Source organism: Sebastes umbrosus, chromosome 2, assembly GCF_015220745.1.
Source record: "Sebastes umbrosus isolate fSebUmb1 chromosome 2, fSebUmb1.pri, whole genome shotgun sequence".
NCBI lineage: Eukaryota > Metazoa > Chordata > Actinopteri > Perciformes > Sebastidae > Sebastes > Sebastes umbrosus.
In genome coordinates this window covers 24,588,491-24,594,515 of record NC_051270.1, presented here as the reverse complement: position 1 = coordinate 24,594,515, position 6,025 = coordinate 24,588,491, and positions in this window count along the sequence as shown.

Here is a 6,025-nt window from a genome sequence, read left to right as displayed (position 1 = left end):
TATGCTGTATCAGGATATTGTTAGTTTGTTTTAGTGTAGAACACTGCAAAAATATGTAAAACATTAGCACACATAAATATGTTTTTTAGGAGTCTTTATTATCATATTCCTGCTGTAGACTCTACAGTCAATTCCTGGCCCTGATTCCAGACTGGCTCCACGTTTAGCCGCTCGGTGTGACAGGTAGTTTAATTAAAGTAAAGGTCTGCCCTGCAGCTACTGACCCCCTGGTCTGCCAGCCTCAGCCGAGGTAACCAGCACACATTTGTCATGTGCACGACTGGCTGACATATTATTTATTAGTCATTTATATGAATGCCTCACAGCCACCGACAGGCTGCGACAGTGAGACAGGTTTTTAATGCTTGGTGGGGATAATCAGAAGTAATTAAGACGATGCTGACATGATAATAAATCACTATAAATTCCTTTGAGATGAAAAAGGCAGAGTGGAGTATTTCCTCACAACATGATGATGGGAACACATTTTATAGGAGAAATTTCAAGGAACTCCCTTTGCTGCTTTGAATCAGTCAGATTTTATTTAATTTTTCTCAGGTCAAAAAGCATTTGATGTAAGACAGAGAGTATTGAAGGAGTGCTAATGGTGGTAATTACAGATAAATAACAACAATTTGAATATTTTGTATAAGAAAAGTCAATAATATGATATCAGGAGATTCTACATTTCACATAATGGAACCAATACCATCTTTTCATGTGCTTAAATAACCCTGGAGACAGTTCTTCCACCGCCACAGATGACATTATACAGTTGGCTGAGTTGTTCTCCATGACGAGTAATCTGATCTTTGTGGTGGAAGTCCCCTTTAAATTAGGGCTGTCAAAGTTAACGCAATAATAACACGTTAATGCAAATTCATTTCAACGCCACTAATTTCTTTAATGCATTAATGCAACCTGACATTTTTAGGTTGTAGTAGGCTCAGTTTTAAAGCCTGAGTGTCTATTAGCGCGAAGGAGGATAAATAACTCTCCGAACTTACACTAAATTTGGTGAGGAAAAACTGTCATGGCCATTTTCAAAAGGGGTCCCTTGACCTCTGACCTCAAGATATGTGAATGTAAATGGGTTCTCTGGGTACCCACGAGTCTCCCCTTTACAGACATGCCCACTTTATGATAATCACATGCAGTTTGGGGCAAGTCATAGTCAAGTCAGCACACTGACACACTGTTTTCACAGGTGACATTTTTCTGAGAGGCAGCTAAAAAGTATTTGAAACCTGAACAGAAATGGATTCATTGAACATATCTGGCTAACAGCAGCACACACACACACACACACATAAAAAAAAAAAAATCAATTACATGAACGCAGCTCATTCCACCTCAAAATGAGATCTGCTTTAATCTGACAGAATGATAAAACACTTGTGAGTCTCTAATAAGTGTGTCCCCATCTGATGGGCCTCGGGTCCTCTTGACCCAGGGGACCAATTTGAGTGGTACACAGCACATGGTGCCCCGCGCTGAATGATCGACCCCCACCACCACCCCGCCACCGTTGCAGTGGGGATGAGAAGGAGGCGGATTAGGGTTCAGTTGTCTTGGCAACCTGAGATGCCATCTGTCATGTGTGTGCTGATGCACATCGTGTAGCTGAGACATTGTTTTAATTCAATCATTCTCTTCTCAGTGCCAGACTGACCTCCTGTTACTGTAAAATACACGTCAGCGTGTATTTAACAAGCAGGGCCGAGTTATAAAACGGGTTTCATTGAAATTATAACTGTGGTGGAATATGTTGTGTTTAGTAACATAAAGGGCTTTAAAACACACAATGCAGAGACTGTAGTTGAATACTTAAAGCAAAGATTGAACATATTGGGAAATACACTTACTCACCTTCTTGCCGAGAGTTAGGCAATAAGAGTGATACTCTCATGCCTGTACGTTTAATATAAGACTACAGTCACTAGATAATTATCTTAGCGCAGCATAATGACTGTGAGAAACAGCTACTGTAGCTTGGCTCTGTCTATAGATAAAAAAAAAATCTAAAATCGAAGATTTGCTGTTTTGTGGGGAATTTTGTTCCAGACTATTCTTGGCGGGAATAGTAACTTCCTGGCATCTTTGCCGGTTGCCTGGCAACAGCTGCCATCCACAAAATAGTCCCGCACACAACCCCCCAACAAAATGGCAAAATGTTCACACAGTTTTTGGACAGAATAAAGAAACTTTTGTTACGTTCAGACAAAGCCAGGTACAGTAGCCGTTTCCCTCAGTTTTCAGTCTTTGTGCTCAGCTAAGCTAACCAGCTGAAGTATTTATATAATATATATATATATATATATATATATATATATATATATATATATATATATATATATATAAATATTTAAGGTAGGCTACAAATTCAGAGTATAAGAATCAGAGTATCAATCTTCTCATCTTCCTGTAAATGTCAAACTTTTGGTTTTAATGGATGAGGCAGGTGATATTCTAAGAAATCTAATGACACTAAAACAAACAATGAATTAGTGCTCAATTAGTCTCTCAATACTTTCTTACTTCCCAACTCCTGCGTATGTGGATCTCAGCCCCAAACTCTTTTATTCCTACTGAAGATGTAAATCTTTAAAAATGGTTTAGAAACACACATTTTTCTTATTTCTTTTTTTTAAAAGCTAAATAATTTTAATAAAACAGCTGGTAACTGTATATTTTAGCAAACATTGCACAAACAGGAATAATTTTTGGGGACTATTTTCTACTAGTACGAGTAGGCTCAAATTAAACTACAGTGCCCATGTTCTTAATAAAGGAACATGTCACTTTAGTGCAACACTAATATTTTTAATAGATTTTGGGCAACAATGGAGCACAGAGGAATAAGCTCTACCAGGCTTTGGCTACACACATAAAAAAATACTTGTTACTCGGATCAATTCATTCATTGTTTTGGTCTTTTTGTGGGATTTGTTGACAATAAGAAAAAAATATATATAATAAAATAAAATATATACTGTTAAACTACATATAAGAGCCCTGTGAAAAGGATATGAATGAACTGACTGTGTTGTCTGGCTTCCTTTTACGATCCAGGCTGCGTTCCAGATGCTGAGGGACTATTTATTAACTCTGTGGGTGCTTCTGAGTCATTATTAAGTGGGTTTAACAGGTCTTTAAAACATCGTCAGCATGTCCGCTATACCATACCTGCTCAAAGGCACATCGCCTCCGTAACAGGGACAGAATGTGATGATTCACACTCAGTTTAGCACGCTCTGTTTCAGAAGAAACTTCTCTAAAGAAACAGTCATGGCTCATTGTGTGTTGTATTTCAGGGGGGTGGAGTTTGAAAATTAAAAAAAATGTTTGATGACGTCTAATCTTATACTCTATGCATGTGGCATGAAGCAAGACTAATGCACCAACACACACACTCATTAATATTCACAACAGCAAAGGTCAGATGAATGCTAACCAGTGCAAATGAGCAGGAGGGCAGCAGCGAGGTGTACTGATGGAGGGAGAGGGGAGTGTCTGATAGACGTAGTGACATGAGGGACTTGCCCCCAGGGAGAGGGCTGCAAATGAACCAGCAGCCACACCTGGGACCACACACACACACACACACACACACACACACACACACACACACACACACACACAATGCTGCTTTCTGCTACTATTAAAAAAGTAAAACACCATATCCTCTTGTGGAAGTGTAATTAAACCCCACACCATCCTGGTAGCAGTAATCAAAATGTTAATGAGCAAGAAATAATTCAAGATAATCTAAGATTAATGTCTTAAATGATCTAATGCTGTGGGGGTTGTTTGTATTTCTGAAGCTGTTGTATGTATGTAAAAGCAGCATATCATTTCCTCTGCAAATGCAACCAGCTGTGCACTATAGTGGTTCAATGTATTACGGTTATTACTAAGAATATACAGCTGAGGCTAGTGATGCAGAGATAACGTAACCCGCTTGTGTAAAAATGGAAAGTAACTATAAATATTATATTCTGCGAGCCTTAAATTTAAAGTCACTATGTGCAGGATTTGAAAATGTCTTACTTTGGCGCCATCTGCTGGTAGTGTCAACAATGACACTGTAGCAGACAACAATGCATGTCGCTACATCAACCTGTTCTCACTCCCGACTCATCAAATACTGATGCTTGGTCAGTGGCCCTTGGCGACCAAAATCGTTTTTTGTACCAGGCTGTAAACATGTTTGTTTCTACTGTAAAGTCGGTCATTTTAACATGGAGGTCTATTGGGATTGACTCGCTCTTGGAGCCGGCCTCAAGTGGCCATTTGAGGAACTGCTGAACTGAAACCGTTGGCTTCATTTCTCAGCACCGGAGTTTGCTGCTTGATATTAGATAAGTTGGGAGTGAGAATATGTTAGCTACGTCTCCTCCCCTTCAGAATAATTTTCCTACAATCATGAGTTTTTTGCACAACATAACTGTCACAGTTTGGAGTGCAGCCTGCAGGTAGCAGGGACGAGGAGAGAGCAGAAACAAAGCAATGATTTATGGATATGGCTTACAGGTTTTGAGTCCAAAAGGCAGGCAGAAAACAGCTGGCAAGGTCACGGACAAAGAGGTCACATAAAACAAAACACCGAACAGAAATGAAGACGAATTGACATTGACAATGTTTATATGCACACTAATATTACACCATTATTACAAATATGACAGTATTCTGAATTTGATACGGGTCATGTAAACAGCATATTGTGTTTGGATATTCTGCCTTATTCCGAATGGAGCATTTGCCGATGTTATTCAGGTTTTATGAGCATTATTTAGACATGTATACAGCACATTCGGAATATGCGTCCCAATTGGGGTTTTTATGGCAGTTTGCGATACACGGTCTCTTGCCTGTTTACGTCCAGCTCTGTGCGTTGTACACAAACCAACTAACCGACAGTTTGCAGAGATGCATGCCCAAAAGAAAAGCCCACACTTCTGGTCCGGAGGAGAAACACACCTACTTTTACACATTATGAAGACTTGGATATCAACAGGTTTTTGGATATGCACAAATATCACAACACTGACCTTTTCAAGAAGGTGGTTGAAGGAATGAAAGAGGACAGCTGTAAGTCCACCACCGGTTACATTAATCGGAGTATGCACAACTGCATGTAAACAGGAATATTAGTAGAACGTCCATTTTCATTAGCCATGTAAACAGCTTAGTAGAAAGGTTTTTTGGAATAACGGCAAAAAACTGAATATTTTGTGCATGTAAACGTAGTGAAAGAAGAAAGGAACTGGGCTGGTATATGTAGTGACTGACTGATGGGGACGCGGGAACAGGTGAGCAGGAGGTCTGGTGAGTACAGGGCTAACGAGGGACAGGTGAAACTAATCAGGGCGGGGCAGACAATCAAACCTGGCGGGAAAGCACACAAGAGGAGAGCCGAGTAATAAAATAAAACAGGAAACACTAAACATGAATGAAACAAGGAAAAACATGGAGCAGGTTCAGATTATGACAATAACTTTATGGAGCATATATGCCACTTCTGGTGGGTCCAACACTTGGTTCAATCCCTTTTTGTTGTCTCTCTGTAATAAGCTGCACAGCCTCTAGGGGGCACACGTTGGGTCTAGTATCTGACAGGTGTGTTTTGTCTCTTTTTTTCCAAGGGCCAGTTTATGGCTTAGATCTAACTAACAGACTTCACCGATCGCTCGTGTTGCTGGATATTTGTTGGAAAACGCATGTAAAATAACAAAATAACTTTTTGTATATCATCATACAAACCGTTATATGAGGATACGTTGAACAGTTACAAATACAATTTTACCTTGTGGACAATCATCTCAGTGATTTAAGACTAATGAAAGGAAAACATGTAAAGTCTCTCCTCAGAGCTTATGAAGAACTGAACATATATGATGATGACCCCTAGAGCTACTATGGAAGAGTGCAGTCCTATTGTTATTATTTATTTATTTATATATTTTTCCCTTTAATTATTTAATTATTTTCTACCCTCTTTTATTTTTGTTATCATATTATTTTT